Source organism: Taudactylus pleione, unplaced genomic scaffold (assembly GCF_031769625.1).
Source record: "Taudactylus pleione unplaced genomic scaffold, aTauple2 ptg000435l, whole genome shotgun sequence".
NCBI classification, from domain to species: domain Eukaryota; kingdom Metazoa; phylum Chordata; class Amphibia; order Anura; family Myobatrachidae; genus Taudactylus; species Taudactylus pleione.
This window is the reverse complement of record NW_028284837.1, coordinates 1,946,204-1,963,890: the sequence shown is the minus strand read 5'-3', so window position 1 is coordinate 1,963,890 and position 17,687 is coordinate 1,946,204.

Sequence of the window (17,687 nt, the reverse complement as noted above, 5' to 3'; positions counted from 1 at the left end):
AGAGATTCACTTCTCATGCAATGATATATATGTATGTAAGTGTGTATATATATATATATATATATATATATATACAGTCAGGTCCATAAATATTGGGACATTGACATAATTTTCATATTTTGGCCTCTATTCACCACCACAATGGCTTTGAAATGAAACAAACAAGATGTGCTTTAACTGCAGACTTTCAGATTTAATTTGAGGTTAATTACATCCAAATCAGGTGAACGGTGTAGGAATTACAACGGTTTCTATATGTGCCTCCCATCATTCCTGACCACTAGTCAGCCCAGGCCAGGGATCCCTGGGGAGCTGGGGACTCCCACAATTAAGGGGCCCCCCTCTCCAGGGATGATAGCCTGGGGCTATCCCCAGCACCCCTAGGTGGTGAGTGCTGGGTTGATTGTGTTGTGTGGGGTATATGAAAATATAAATATTGTCTTTGGAGTAGTACTACAGGTCCCAGCAGTCATCCCCGCATACTGGCACTTGGAGAACCACAAGAGCCTGCTGTTCTGTTTGGGTCTATTTGACCTGAAACAAAATTCATTTCAGTGTCAGTTCGTTATTTATGTAATTATGATTTCCATATTTTATGACTTATATTTTTTTGGGCAAATAGTTGTTATAATAAAAAATATATATATTGTTTTATTTTTTTTTTCAAGTTATGAGTAGTTAGTACTAATGTACTGTTCTAGTCAATATGACCCAATTTGAATATTATACTAGTGAGTGATGGTAAATGTTTCGAAAAACACATTACTTCAACAATTAAAATTCAGAAAATTATGAATACAGTGTCAGTTCCCTGGTTTACATTTGGATTATGTCATATTTTCACCTTTTTGTCAAGTACAATTACCTTGCTGTATTGTTTGGGTCTAATTGACCCAAAACAAAATCTGTTTTGGTGTCAGTTCGCTCGTAATTTCTGTTTGTTTTGGTTTGTTCATCTCAATGTTTATTTATTCTATGAATTGTTTGAATATTAGTGAAAAGCGTAATTTTATGATACGGGTCATATTGACCCGAACAGTACATGAGTATAGTAGACATGAGCAGAACAGCAGGGTTAAAAAATTTATTATGCTGCACCTTCACCTGGGGGTCGGCAGCCTTTAAGCTCTTTTACATGGCTGCCAATTCCTCCAGTACTTCTATGGCCTCTTCACCTGGAGGGCTTCCCCATCCAGGGCTTCCGCGGAGTCTTCTTGCTTCAGCTGGTCTTCTCTCCAGCTCCCCAGCCAATGAACTGAGTGGACGGTGCTTTGCACTGGCTGTATATAAGCCAGCCAAGGTGGGGGGGTGATGACATTGTGAGCCGTGATTGTTCGCGGCGGCCATCTTTGAATTTCCAAAATGGCGCTGAGGCGCCATTTTTGAAAAGGGCATGCTCGGTTCTCACCATTTAAGTAAATGGTGAGAACAGCTCATTGGCTGAGAGGCAGAAGGCTCACCTCTCTCAGCCAATGAGCGCTCCCCTCCAAGATTTCTGAACTGAAATTCCGGGCGGAGCTGTCATTCGGGTAGTAGTGTCCTTAGAGTACACTACAGATGTAAGAGCGTCCGCATACTTTTTTTTTTTTCCCAAGACCCTGGATTGTATGAAGAGGATAGACCCACGCATAGGAGAAGGTGAGTATGGAATTTTTATTACCGGTAATCCATAGGATTATCTACTTGGAGAAGAGGACAGATTGGCTACAGGGATACTAGGTGAGTATGTGAGATAGTGTGTGCATGTGTGAGTACATGTGTGTGTGTGCATGTATGATTTATTAAAATTTAACTCTTCTAAGGTGTGTGTGTTCTGTGGTTTTTTAATACTGCTTTTTCTGTGGAACTACATGTACCAGCAGGCCCGTAATGCCCTGCATGCAGATACTTCTGGTTCTCCAAGCACCAGCATGCGGGGGAGGCTTACTGGGAACTGTAGTTCCACAGCATAAGACAATATTTTAACTCTTTACATGCACCACACTTTACACAATCAACCCGGCACCCACCGCTCCAGGGGTGCCGGGGATAGCCCCTGGCTATCAACCTGGACCTGGAGTGCCCTGGAGAGGGGGACCCCTTTATTGGGGGGTCCCCAGCTCCCCAGAGATCTCTGGCCAGGGCTATCTAGCAGTCAGGGGTGATGCTTCGGCTGGGGGCCCAGTGAAATGCCAGGGGGACCCTAGGCATTTTTTCCCCCTGTATTTCCAGAACTGGGGCCAGCTCAGAGCCCAGTACTGGTTGCACTGAATACAGGGGAACCCTACGTCATTTGTCCCCCATATTTCGGCAACCAGGACTGGTTCTGAAAAGCCTGGTGCTGGTTGTGCTTAATACAGGGGACCCCAATTTGATTTGTCCCCTGTATTAGCACAACCAGTACTGGGTCTCCAAAGCCTGGTGCTGGTTGTTTTTTTGGGGGGCGGGTCCATGCCATTTTTTTTAAACACAGAAGCAGGTATCACAGAAATTCCAGATCTGAGCCTGCATTCTGTGTGCTACCACCTCCCTTGGGTCCCAACGCCTGCCCCACCACTGCCCGCACTGCCGCCCACACTGCCACCGCTAAGGCCCGCTACCATCCCTGGGTTCTGGCTGCAGATAACACCTGCTACCTCCCCGTGCCTTTCCCTTGGGTCCCAATGCAGCTAATGGTGGCTTCTTTCCCCCGAGCTTGCCACCGCTAAAGCCCACAAATGACGGCCATCTTTGTGCACCCAAGTGAAGCCACAGTGAGTGGTGGAGGCTCCTACTGCAGCTGCGCAACAAGTTGAAATTTCCTATCTATTCAATGGTGCATTCTTGAGGTAACAGTTTAAAAACTTTAACTTTCTAATTTACCTGAACCCCAAAAGGCCATATCCTGGAACAATAGCTACCCAATAAAATAAACCCCAAGTCTAAATTTGACCCCTACCCTGAGCTATGCCTTCCCAAAAATCCCCCATAGAGAACAGCAGAAAAGTGGTCCTACTTGAGAATGTCAGAAAAAGTAACAGTTGGAGCTTTAGATTACTCCCAAACCCTCATTTTTATGTTTATGCCCTGAAATTTGGCAAACAGCACCGCGCGACAGTTCTACCCGGCCGTGCCAAATTTCAACTTGGTACCTCTAACAGGATTTGAGGTGTAGCCCCTTAAACACCCTGCCCCCCCTTCAAAATTATCTATGGAGGTGTCCATTTTTTTAGATGCAGCCTTAATATAAGGGCACGACTGTGCCCAGTCGAGCGCTCAGCACTCGCGAGCGGGTCTGAATCAGGCCCCCTGTTGATTGTCTGAAGTGTCTGTGGGACCAGTGGTCAAATCTCAACAAAACCAAATGTTTACAGAAGACTGTAGAGTACCTGCACTATGAAGATCCATTAGGAGCAGCATTGGCAGCATCAAGCATACTGTCCTCATCCATTCCTTTTTCTATTTTAATGCTTTTTATCTACTCTAAGGACACACCTATAGTGAAAGCTAACAATTACACTCTAAGCTGCCTTTTGCTGGTGTTCCTGTCTATGTGTTTCCTCTGCTCTCTAGTTTTCATTGGGTATCCCCAACATTAGAATTGTCTCTTATGCCAAGATGCTTTTGGCTTGGTTTTTGCCCTTTGTATCCCTTGTATGTTGGCAAAAACTATCATGGTGGTGTTTGCTTTCATGGCCACCAGACTGGGCAGCAGCCTGAGGAGATGGACCACACCTCAGCCTCCTGGCCGCTCGCATAGCTGTGGGGGACCACCCACAGCTATAGCGAGTGGCCAGGTTGATGGTCACGATGGTCAAGACCATTGTGACCATCAGGCTTGCAACAAGACTTTTGTGGTAGGGTCTCATGGCCGCAAGCCCTAGAGAACTTCTGGCTCTCATAGAGCTTGAAGCTCTCCCACTGACATCACTGGTGATATCAGTGGGTCCACCCACAAATGGCAGGCTTTCGCTTTGGAATGCCTCCATTTGTGAAGCCATCCCCCGGCCACGCCTACCAAATGGGGCGAGCTGTCAATCACCATTGACAGCTCACCCCTTTTGGTGCGAGACCCGGAGCAATGGAGCACCCGTCGCTAGCCGGATCTCGCGAATGCTGACAATGGAGCCGGCTCCGTCGTGTGCATGCCTAGTGGGCAAATATCGACCCAGTTGCGAGCGCTCATCGCTTGCGACTGGGTCTGAATCAGGCCCACAGACCAGCCAAGGTGATCAATATATAAATAAATAAAAACATCTGGAAAAATCATATTTCTAATTTAATATTTTCAGTTAAGCCTCATTATAATACATTAATGTTGCTATTTTTGTTACTGCAAAATATCTCAACTGCACTTTCAGTTGGAAATTGGAAGCTGAACTGCCACATGTTAGTGCCGCCCACTGTGTCACTTAGCTTAGTCAGCCAGCTAGCTGGATGCAACCTTTTGGCCTTAACTAGATGAAAAAAATAATATTGTGAGGTGGTCAAAATTGATTGGAAATGACTAGAAATAAATGTTATTGAGGTTACTAATACTGTAGGAACAAAATCAGGCCCATTTTATGTGAATTTAGTTGTTTTTATGATTTTTTAAGAAAAAATCCAGATCCAAAACCAAAACCTAAAAAAAAAAACCAGAGGTGAGATTTTGGCAAAACCAATCTAGATCTAAAACCAGGGGAGATCCAGATCCAATACCAAAATACGAGGGTCGGCGCACATCTCTACTGAAAACTGAACACACCTGAACTTAGGGTTTAGGAGTCAAACTGTGCACTGGTCCCAGTCTTCCCGCTAAGTTCAGATCCCAGAATGAGGCAAAACATCATCTTCCCAGCGCTGATCTCATGTGTTTTGGATTGCATATAAAAGTACCACTCTCGTGACAGGGCATCTTTTCATACAAGCGATCTGAGGGAGATGGTGTGTGCTGTGGGCTGCAGCACTGTGAGGCACTGTGTTGTGTGTTCAGGGACATGCACTGTGTTAAAAAACACTGTGTTGTGTATTCACTTTCAGGCACTAAAAATGTCACTAGGAGCACTGTGTTAAATGAACACTGTGCTATTAAAAAAAGACACCATAGCGGGCAACCACTGCCATTGGAGCACTGTGAGGCACTGTGTTCTATGTTTAGGCACTGTGTTAAAAAAATAGTTTGTGTGTTTAGACATTGTGTTAAAAAACAACGTGTTGTGTATTCAGGCACTGTGTTAAAAAAGCCATTAGTAGCACCATGTTAAAGAGCCACTATGCTATTCTAAAATTGTTTATAGGATTGCATTGCCAAAGGAGCACCAGGAGGCCCTGAGTTGCATTTTACGGTACTGTGTTGAAAAAAAAGATATTAGGAGCACTGTGTTAAAGGTACAATCTGCTATTTAAAAAAATGCCATAGGAGGCAACTGCAATAAGAGCACTGTGAGGCACTGTGTTCTGTGTTTAGACACTGTTTTAAAAACATTGTTTTCAGACATTGTGTTTAGACATTGTGTTAAAAAAACATAGTGCTTTGTGTTCAGGCACTGTGTTAAAAAAACATTATTAGCACTGTTTTAAAGGGGCACTCTGTTATTAAAAAATGCCATAGGGTTCAACTACCAAAGGAGCACTGTGTAGTGTGTTCAGGCACTGTGTTAAAAAAGGCATTAGTAGCACTGTGTTATAGGGGCACTATTTGATTAAATAAAAACTCCTTTAGGGTGCTACTGCCATAGGAGCACTGTGAGGCACTGTGTTATAAAAAATAAAATAAAGTATGTTGAAAAATTAACATCATTACATCATTACACTACTAGGAATGCTGTGATTCCTTGTGTTTTGTGTTCAGGCACTGTGTTAAAACGAACAACATTAGGGTGCATTTACTTGCAGCACTGTAAGGCTATATGTTGTGTGGCACTGTGTTAAAAAAATTAATTAGGGTGCCATTGCTAGGAGCGCTGTAAGGCACTGTTTTGTGCGTTCAGGCACTGTTTAAAAAAACGCAATTAGGGTGCCATTAAAGTGAACCAGCACCTTTTTTTTCTCTAGTAAATCTATCACTACATTATTCTGCTATATACTCTATTGTGTTTGAGGCTACTGCACCCCATTAAGACCTCTTTCTTTTTACAAGGTCCATTTATATAAAACAAATGCAAAAAAAATTCTTGTGGATTTCTAAAACAAAAAAAACCTGCAGACTTTTCTAATTGAATTTAAAAATTAGATTGTGTATTTATTTAGTGTGTAATCAGATGAGTGACGCAGCATATATTACTGTTCTGCGTGCCGTGGTGTCCCCCCATCATCTACACTCCAAAATAATTCTCAAGTTTAAAAAACAAATTTTTGGACTAATGTAAAAAATAAAACCAATTATGGATCAGTCGATAGAAGAGCAAGAACAGCAACCCAATACTAGTGCTGTCATGATAGAACTTTAACATCTACTAAAGGTGGTCAAAGGGAAAGAAGGTTTTGGAAAGGGCACCTGAAAGCGAAACAAAATTTCACAATGTTAAAGAAAACATCATCTCTAATAATAAAGGGAAACACATAAAATTGCTAACATTGACACCTCTACCATTACTCAAGCTGATACACTAAGCATCAATAGAAATATGGAGTATTATTTTAACGACAATGTACAAATTACAGTCCCTTTGAATACTGGGAGGAAAAAGAGGGAATTTGAGGCTCATTGTACACCAACAAATTTGCTTTGCTTTACTTAAGTTGTCCTCCCTCCAGTGTTTCCTCGGAGAGAGTATTGATTGGCGTAGGAGACTACTTCCTCAAAATGTAGAAAAACTCATGTTCAGAAAAATAAACTACAAATTCTATGAGGAAGACCTTTGCCATCAATTTCCATCAATTTCATTACAGTTCAGAGACTTCTGTAAGGGTGGATTTGAGGGGGGAGGAGCTAATGTTGTGAAATGATGATATTAACACTGAGGAGGTGGTGGATGATAATGACATATTCCAACTATAGAGATGATTAACAACATTGTCAGTCACCTTAAGCCCATTGGTAGCTTGTTTTGTGGGGACTTAAATAAACTAAGCACCTTATCCACAAAAGTGACAGTCCTGCCGCTGAAGTGCTTGGTTTGTTAAACTATATATTTCCTTTTTATTATACAACATAAGAGTGGGAAGGTCCAAGGACAATTCCATCATGCACCATTTTTCTTTTCATTTTGGGATTTATTTGTTTTGGCATTGATGATGGTCTTCTGTCTCTCGCAAGTTGAACCTTTACTAACTTTTTTTAACATTTTGAAACCTTGAATAAATGTTTTTTATCAACCTGTCTTTTGTGTGCTTTACTGGCAGCATATAATACTAATTGTATTATACTATATTTTTGGGGGGCATTGTTGACAGTCTTCCGTCTCTCTCAAGGTCAATTGAATTGAATATATTTTATTGTCCTAACTCATGAGGCCTGTGAAGTGCTGCATGGATCAGTTTGCAATTTTAATAAATTAAAAGTAAACTAAATAGTTTGATCCACAATTCAAATGTAATTTTCTTAATCAATTAATCAATCAATTCTTTAACTGCATTTCACTACATACTCCACCTCTAATTCCATGTACTGCCCTCGGGCCTCTGATCTAGTTCTTGATTAATGAATACATTCTTGGTTTCTATGGGGTCATATAGTTTATTAAACTGCCATTCTGACTGCCACTGCTGTGCTGCAATGTTCCATAAATGTGGTATAATCTTTTAAATTGCCATGTGTTTGTGCCGCTGTTTTGTCGTTTAGTTTAGCCAGCCAGCCCTTAGCCAAGATTGGTGAACAATATTGTGAGTGGAGGTTGCCAAAATTGACTGGAAATTATTGGAAATTAATGTTATTGAGGTTAATAATATTGTAGGAACAAAAACAGGTCTAAATTACTGTACATCAGATTAGCTGTTCTTATCAATTTAATGAAAAAAAAAACAGATCCAAAAGCCAAAACCAAAACATTTGAGGAATAGAATCAAAACCAAACACAGGCATCTGCACACATCTCTAATAATTGGTACAGTACAGCAATACTGTAGCTTTATATCTATATGGTCTTTTAAATATATAGCCACAGTAAACACATTGTTCATCTCTAATCTGTCTTAGTTTTCATATAGGGGCCTGATTCAGATATGTTCACTAACGCCATCAAAACTGCAATCCCGCTTGAAGCTGCTGTGTGAAAATCTGCAAATGTTGTAGATACCGAGGATTGTATTGAGAACCTGTCTCTGTGTTTTATTCGGGTTGTCAAAATACTGACAGCGGCATCCCGATGAAGAAGATCCCGACACAGGATAAGTAAGTAAGCTTATTTTATTTATTTATTTATTTATTATCAGTTTCTTATATAGCGCAGCAAATTCCGTCGTGCTTTACAATTTCAATCAACATTAACATTATACTGGGTTGTAAAAGACATACATATATACATAAAAGACATACGTAAGTTGTCCCTCCCCATTCACTCCCTAACCCTAACCCTCCTTTTCTCTACCCTAAAACAGTGGATTGACTATTTAAATATAAATCCTCAAATAAGTTCATTATTGCTAAACCATAACAATTTAAACAGCATACATTACCACTAACCCACTACTTTCTATTATTTGAAAAAGCTGTCAACTAACGAATTACCTGGAATAGGCATAAAAAAGGTCTCTGGGATATGATATGATTATTATAATTAAAAAATATAAATCCCCACTATTTGACTGCATAAATAATACAAAAACGCCTGAAACACAACTAATATGAAGTTTGGTGAAGCTGTAGAGGCGCAGTTATATATTTTAATCACAGTTTCCAGTCTATTGACACTATCTTTCTATACTTTTGTAACTAATTTTCACTGTTTTCTACATATATATATATTAGGGGTGAGCGGGTTCGGATTTCTGAAATCCAAACCCCCGGAGCCCCCCCGATCCGAGGCCGATCCGAGTCAGGCTCGACTTTTCCCGCCTGACTCGGATCTGAAATCGAGGCAAAACATCATCATCCTGCCTTCCGGGTCTCGCGGGGTTTGGATTCTATATAAGGTAGCCACGTCGGCGCCATTTTCACTCGGCTGTGGACAGTGAAGAGGGAGGGTGGGAGTTAGGGCTGGCTGGGCTGTGAAGTGTAGTGTAGTGTAATGCAGTGTAGTGCTGTGCTGTGCTGTGCTGCGCTGTGCTGCTGTTGTCCATAGGGGCTGTGTGTACTCCTCCAAAGTCCATAGGGGCTGGCTGGACTGTGTAGTGCAGTCAGCTGTCCATAGGGGCTATGTCCACTCCAAAGTCCTGTGCAGTGTCCCAGTCCTAAAGGGGTGCTGTAGTGTTGTCCAGGGGGTTCTATGACCATCAGGGGTGCTCCCCCCAAGTGCAAAAAATATATATTTTTTCTGTGTTTGTGAATTGTGTGGACAGTAGCCGCACATGCATCAACAAAGTAGTGCCAAGTTTGCGCCTGTGTCATAAGTAAAGGGCCGGCTGGCTTGACCATTAAAGGGTGCTGTAACCCCCAAAGTGCACTCCAAAATAAATAAAAAATATTTTCTGTGTTTGTGAAATGTGTGCACTGTGGCTACACATGCATCAACAAAGGAGCAGCGCCAAGCGTGCGCCTGTGTCCCATTAGTAAAGGGCCGGCTGGCTTGACTGTTAAAGGGTGCTGTAAACCCCAAAGTGAACTCCAACAAAATAAAAAAACATTTTATGTGTTAGTGAATTGTGTGCACTGTGGCTGCACGTGCATCAACAAAGGTGCAGCGCCAAGCGTGTGCCTGTGTCCCATTAGTAAAGGGCCAGCTGGCTTGTCTGTTAAAGGGTGCTGTAACCCCCAAAGTACACTCCAAACAAAATAAAAAAATATTTTCTGTGTTTGCGAATTGTGTGCTCTGAGGCTGCACGTGCATCAACAAAGGAGCAGCGCCAAGCGTGCGCCTGTGTCCCTTTAGTAAAGGGCCAGCTGGCTTTTCCATTAAAGGGTGCTGTAACCCCCAAAGTACACTCCAAACAAAGTAAAAAAATATTTTCTGTGTTTGTGAATTGTGTGCACTGTGGCTGCACGTGCATCAACAAAGGAGCAGCGCCAAACGTGCGCCTGTGTCATATTAGTAAAGGGCCAGCTGGCTTGTCCGTTAAAGGGTGCTGTAACCCCCAAAGTACACTCCAAACAAAATAAAAAAATATTTTCTGTGTTTGTGAATTGTGTGCACTGTGGCTGCACGTGCATCAACAAAGGAGCAGCGCCAAGCGTTCGCCTGTGTCCTATTAGTAGAGGGCCAGCTGGCTTGTTCATTAAAGGGTGCTGTAACCCCCAAAGTGCACTCCAAACAAAATAAAAAAATATTTTCTGTGTTTGTGAATTGTGTGCACTGTGGACGTATGTGCATCAACAAAGTAGTGCCAAGCGTGCACCTGTGTCATAAGTAGAGGGCCGTCTGGCTTGACCATTAAAGGGTGCTGTAACCCCCAAAGTGCACTCCAAAATAAATAAAAAATATTTTCTGTGTTTGTGAATTGTGTGCACTGTGGCTGCACGTGCATCAACAAAGGAGCAGCGCCAAGCGTGCGCCTGTGTCCCATTTGTAAAGGGCCAGCTGGCTTGTCCGTTAAAGGGTGCTGTAACCCCCAAAGTACACTCCAAACAAAATAAAAAAATATTTTCTGTGTTTGTGAATTGTGTGCACTGTGGCTGCACGTGCATCAACAATGGAGCAGCGCCAAGCATGCGCCTGTGTCCCATAAGAAAAGGGCCAGCTGGCTCATTTCTTAAAGGGTGGTGTAACCCACATAGTGCACTACTCTCTAGCAAAAATAAAAAAATATTTTCTGTGTTTGTGTGCGCCTTAGCCGCACGTATATATCAATATAACATAAATGGAGGACCAAACTTTCTCTGATAAAAATAAAATAGGGAAAGATCAAGAACCACTTCCTCCTAGTGCTGTTGCTGCTGCTGGGAGTTGTTCATCATCCCAGAGAGGAAGTAGGAACATCACTACTTTTACTAAACAATTGACCCTCCAACAGTCCCTAGTGAGGAGGATGAAGTACGACAGCAGTCATCCTGAAGCAAAACGTATAACTGAGGCCTTGACTGCTATGTTGGTGTTAGACGTGCGTCCGGTATCTGCCATTAGTGCAGTGGGATTTAGACAATTGATGGAGGTAGTGTGTCTCCGGTTCCAAATCCCGTCTAGATTCCACCTGCATCCTCAAAGCAGCAGCGACAAGCGTGCGTCTGTCTGTTAAAGGGTGGTGTAACCCTCAAAGTGCGCTCCACAAACAATAAAGAAATTCTTTTTTTTCTGTCTTTGTGAAATGTGTGGGCTGTAGCCGCACCTGCATCCTCAAAGCAGCAGCGACAAGCGTGCGTCTGTCTGTTAAAGGGTGGTGGAACCCTCAAATTGCGCTCCACAAACAATAAAAATATTCTTCTTTTTTTTCTGTCTTTGTGAATTGTGTGGGCTGTAGCCGCACCTGCATCCTCAAAGCAGCAGCGACAAGCATGCGTCTGTCTGTTAAAGGGTGGTGTAACCCTCAAAGTGCTCCAAAAAATAAAAAACTATATTTTTTATGTGTTTGTGACTTGTGTGCGATGTAGCCGCACGTGCATCAACACAGTAGCAGCGCCAAGCATGCACCTGTGTCATAATTCAAGGGCCGGTTTGGACATCTGGTCCGAACTGAAGGACGTGCCAACAATTTCTGACAAGTCTACTGTCACTGCATATGATACTGTCCTCAAAGCAGCAGTGACAAGAATGCATCTGTCTGTTAAAGGGTGGTGTAACCCTCAAAGTGCGCTCCACAAACAATAAAAAAATTCTCCTTTTTTTTTCTGTCTTTGTGAAATGTGTGGGCTGTAGCCGCACCTGCATCCTCAAAGCAGCAGTGACAAGCATGCGTCTGTCTGTTAAAGGGTGGTGTAACCCTCAAAGTGCGCTCCACAAAAAATGTTAAATTATTTTTTTTCCTGTCTTTGTGAAACGTGTGGGCTGTAGCCGCACCTGCATCCTCAAAGCAGCAGCGACAAGCGTGCGTCTGTCTGTTAAAGGGTGGTGGAACCCTCAAATTGCGCTCCACAAACAATAAAAATATTCTTCTTTTTTTTCTGTCTTTGTGAATTGTGTGGGCTGTAGCCGCACCTGCATCCTCAAAGCAGCAGCGACAAGCATGCGTCTGTCTGTTAAAGGGTGGTGTAACCCTCAAAGTGTGCTCCACAAACAATAAAAAAATTCTTCTTTTTTTTCTGTCTTTGTGAATTGTGTGGGCTGTAGCCACACCAGCATCCTCAAAGCAGCAGCGACAAGCGTGCGTCTGTCTGTTAAAGGGTGGTGTAACCCTCAAAGTGCTCCAAACAATAAAAAACTATATTTTTTATGTGTTTGTGACTTGTGTGCGATGTAGCCGCACGTGCATCAACACAGTAGCAGCGCCAAGCATGCACCTGTGTCATAATTCATGGGCCGGTTTGGACATCTGGTCCGGACTGAAGGACGTGCCAACAATTTCTGACAAGTCTACTGTCACTGCATATGATACTGTCCTCAAAGCAGCAGTGACAAGCATGCATCTGTCTGTTAAAGGGTGGTGTAACCCTCAAAGTGCGCTCCACAAACAATAAAAAAATTCTCCTTTTTTTTTCTGTCTTTGTGAAATGTGTGGGCTGTAGCCGCACCTGCATCCTCAAAGCAGCAGTGACAAGCATGCGTCTGTCTGTTAAAGGGTGGTGTAACCCTCAAAGTGCGCTCCACAAAAAATGTTAAATTATTTTTTTTCCTGTCTTTGTGAAACGTGTGGGCTGTAGCCGCACCTGCATCCTCAAAGCAGCAGCGACAAGCGTGCGTCTGTCTGTTAAAGGGTGGTGGAACCCTCAAATTGCGCTCCACAAACAATAAAAATATTCTTCTTTTTTTTCTGTCTTTGTGAATTGTGTGGGCTGTAGCCGCACCTGCATCCTCAAAGCAGCAGCGACAAGCATGCGTCTGTCTGTTAAAGGGTGGTGTAACCCTCAAAGTGTGCTCCACAAACAATAAAAAAATTCTTCTTTTTTTTCTGTCTTTGTGAATTGTGTGGGCTGTAGCCACACCAGCATCCTCAAAGCAGCAGCGACAAGCGTGCGTCTGTCTGTTAAAGGGTGGTGTAACCCTCAAAGTGCTCCAAACAATAAAAAACTATATTTTTTATGTGTTTGTGACTTGTGTGCGATGTAGCCGCACGTGCATCAACACAGTAGCAGCGCCAAGCATGCACCTGTGTCATAATTCATGGGCCGGTTTGGACATCTGTTCCGGACTGAAGGACGTGCCAACAATTTCTGACAAGTCTACTGTCACTGCATATGATACTGTCCTCAAAGCAGCAGTGACAAGCATGCATCTGTCTGTTAAAGGGTGGTGTAACCCTCAAAGTGCGCTCCACAAACAATAAAAAAATTCTCCTTTTTTTTTCTGTCTTTGTGAAATGTGTGGGCTGTAGCCGCACCTGCATCCTCAAAGCAGCAGTGACAAGCATGCGTCTGTCTGTTAAAGGGTGGTGTAACCCTCAAAGTGCGCTCCACAAAAAATTTTAAATTATTTTTTTTCCTGTCTTTGTGAATTGTGTGGGCTGTAGCCACACCTGCATCCTCAAAGCAGCAGCGACAAGCGTGCATCTGTCTGTTAAAGGATTACATCAGTGACAGCATCCAAGTAGGCATGTCAGACAGTCCGTACATGTACTGGCAGGAAAAAGAGGCAATTTGGAGGCCCCTGTACAAACTGGCTCTATTTTACCTGAGTTGCCCCCCCTCCAGTGTGCACTCCGAAAGAGTGTTTAGTGCAGCCGGGAACCTTGTCAGCAAAAGGCGTAGGTGGTTGCTTCCACAAAATGTGGAGAAGATGATGTTCATCAAAATGAATTATCAACTCTTCCAGGGAGACCATCCTCCAGAACGTACAGAGGGACCTGTGGTGGTGGATTCCAGTGGGGACAAATTAATACTCTGTGAGGATGTACACAACACTGAAGAGGGTGAGGAATCGGTGAATGAGGAGGATGAGGAGGATGAGGACGACATCTTCCCTCCGTAGAGCCAGTTTGTGCAGGGCCAGATTAATTGCCAGCTTGTTTTGTGGGGACCCAAATGAACCAATCCTTTCAGCCACAGTCGTGTGGCAGAACCTGGCGCTGAGATGATTGGTTTGTTAAAGTGTGCATGTCCTGTTTATACAACATAAGGGTGGGTGGGAGGGCCCAAGGACAATTCCATCTTGCACCTCTTTTTTTTCTTTGCATTATGTACTGTTTGGGGCCTAGTTTTTCAAACTGCCATCCTGTCTGCCACTGCAGTGTCACTCCTAGATGGGCCACGTGTTTGTGCCGCCCACTCGTGTCGCTTAGCATAGTCATCCATCTACCTCGGTGCAACCTTTTGGGCTTAAAAACACTATTAGGAGGTGTGAGATGTTCAGAATAGACTGGAAATGAGTGGAAATTAAGGTTTTTGAGGTTAATAATAGCATAGGAGCAGAAAAATCAACACATTCTGTGATTTTAGCTGTTTTTATTCTTTTTAAAAAAAAAATACAGATCCAAAACACAAAATCCAGAACCCAAAACACCGAAGGGTGGTTTTGGCAAAACCAATCCAGATCCAAAACACGAAGAAAGATCCAGATCCAAAACATAAAACACGAAAAGTGGCCGGTGCACACCCCTAATATATATATAAATATATATATATATATATATATATTAGGGGTGAGCGGGTTCGGATTTCTGAAATCCGAACCCCCCCGAGCCCCCCCGATCCGAGGCAGATCCGAGTCAGGCTCGACTTTTCCCGCCTGACTCGGATCTGAAATCGAGGCAAAACGTCATCATCCCACCTTCCCGGTCTCGCGGGTTTTGGATCCTATATAAGGTACCCGCGTCGGCGCCATTTTCTCACTCGGCTGTGGACAGTGAAGAGGGAGGGGGGAGTTAGGGCTGGCTGGGCTGTGTAGTGTAGTGCAGAGTAGTGTTGTGCTGTGCTGTGCTGTGCTGCTGTTGTTAATAGGGGCTGTGTCCACTACTTCAAAGTCCATAGGGGCTGGCTGGACTGTGTTGTGCAGTCAGTTCTCCATAGGGGCTGTGTCCACTCCAAAGTCCTGTGCAGTGTCCCAGTTCTAAAGGGGTGCTGTAGTGTTGTCCAGGGGGTGCTCTGTCCGTCAGGAGTGCTCCCCCCAAGTGCTAAAAAAAAAATATTTTTTCTGTGTTTGTGAATTGTGTGCACAGTAGCCGCACGTGCATCAACAAAGTAGTGCCAAGCGTGCGCCTGTGTCATAAGTAAGGGGCCGGCTGGCTTGACCGTTAAAGGGTGCTGTAACCCCAAAGTACACTCCAAACCAAATAAAAAAATATTTTCTGTGTCTGTGAATTGTGTGCGCAGTAGCCGCACGTGTATCAACAAAGTAGTGCCAAGCGTGCGTCTGTGTCATAAGTAAAGGGCCGGCTGGCTTGACCGTTAAAGGGTGCTGTAACCCCCAAAGTACACTCCAGTCCAAACCAAATAAAAAAATATTTTCTGTGTTTGTGAATTGTGTGCACAGTAGCCGCACGTGCATCAACAAAGGAGCAGCGCCAAGCGTGCGCCTGTGTCATAAGTAAAGGGCCGGCTGGCTTGACCGTTAAAGGGTGCTGTAACCCCCAAAGTACACTCCAAACCAAATAAAAAAATATTTTCTGTGTTTTTGTGAATTGTGTGCACAGTAGCCGCACATGCATCAACAAAGGAGCAGCGCCAAGCGTGCGCCTGTGTCATAAGTAAAGGGCCGGCTGGCTTGACCTTCAAAGGGTGCTCTAACCCCCAAAGTACACTCCAAACCAAATAAAAAAATATTTTCTGTGTTTGTGAATTGTGTGCGCAGTAGCTGCACGTGCATCAACAAAGGAGCAGCGCCAAGCGTGCGCCTGTGTCATAAGTAAAGAGCCGGCTGGCTTGACCATTAAAGGGTGCTGTATCCCCCAAAGTACACTCCAAACCAAATAAAAAAAAATTTCTGTGTTTGTGAATTGTGTGCGCAGTAGCCGCACGTGCATCAACAAAGGAGCAGCGCCAAGCATGCGCCTGTGTCATAAGAAAAGGGCCAGCTGGCTTGACTGTTAAAGGGTGCTGTAACCCCCAAAGTAAACTCCAAACCAAATAAAAAATATTTTCTGTGTTTGTGTGCGCCTTAGCTGCACGTATATATCAAATCGATATAACATAAATGGAGGACCAAACTTTCTCCGATAAAAATAAAATAGAGAAAGATCAAGAACCACTTCCTCCTAGTGCTGAAGCTGCTGCCACTAGTCATGACATAGACGATAACATGCCATCAACGTCGTCTGCCAAGGCCGATGCCCAATGTCATAGTAGAAGCCACATACAATCCCAAATGACAAAGTTCAGGAAAATTACCTTAAAAAAAACATTTAAATCATCTGAAGAGAAACATAAACTTGCCAATATGCCATTTATGACATGGAGTGGCAAGGAACGGCTAAGGTCTTTCCCTATGACTAGTGTGTGTCATACTAGTATGACTAGTATGTTCATGACTAGTGGTTTAGCTTCACATGACGATGGAAGCCCTCCTCCCGCTAAAAAAATCAAACGAGATAAGCTGGTAAAAACACAGCAAAGAACTGTGCATTCTAAGAAGATATCACAAATCCCCAAGGAGAGTCCAAGTGTGGTGGCGGTTGCGATGCCTGACCTTCCCAGCACTGGACGGGAAGAGGTGGCTCTTTCCACCATTTGCACGCCCCCTGCAAGTGCTGATAGGAGCACCCACAGTCCACTTGCTGATATACAAATTGAAGATGTCACTGTTGAAGTACAACAGGATGAGGATACTGGTGTAGCTGGCGCTGAGGAGGAAGTTGGCGAGGAGGATTCTGATGGTGATGTAGTTTGTTTAAATCAGGCTCCGGGGGAGACAGTTGTTGTCCGTGGGATGAAAAAGCCCATCACGGTCATGCCTGGGCAGAAGACCAAACATTCCACCACTTTGGTCTGGCAATATTTCTATCCAAATCCGGACAACAACTGTCTTGCCATATGTACCATATGTAAAGGTGGAATAAGTAGGGGTAGGGACATTAACCACCTAGGAATATCCTCCCTTATACGGCACCTGCAGCGCATTCATAATAAGTTACTGTCAAGTTCAGAAACTTTGGCTAAGACCGTAAGCAGTCCAGGGACACCTAAATCCCATTGTCCTGTTGTATCCAAGCGCCTGTAAACCACACCGTCAACTCCCTCCTCGTCAATTTCCTCCTTAGTCAGGATCGGAAGTAGTCCTGCAGGCCATGTCACTGGCATGACTGACTCTCCTATCCGGATTCCTCCGGAGGATCCTGCATTGCTATGCCTCCTGCTGCCGCTGCTGCTGTTGCTGCTGCTGGGAGTCGTTCATCATCCTAGAGAGGAAGTAGGAACACCACTACTTTTACTAAACAATTTACCCTCCAACAGTCCTTAGCGAGGAGGATGAAGTACGACAGCAGTCATCCTGAAGCAAAACGTATAACTGAGGCCTTGACTGCTATGTTGGTGTTAGACGTGCATCCGGAATCCGCCATTAGTGCAGTGGGATTTAGACAATTGATGGAGGTAGTGTGTCCCCGGTTCCAAATCCCATCTAGATTCCACTTCACTAGGCAGGCGATACCGAGACTGTACCGAAACGTCAGAAAAAGTGTCCTCAGTGTCCTGA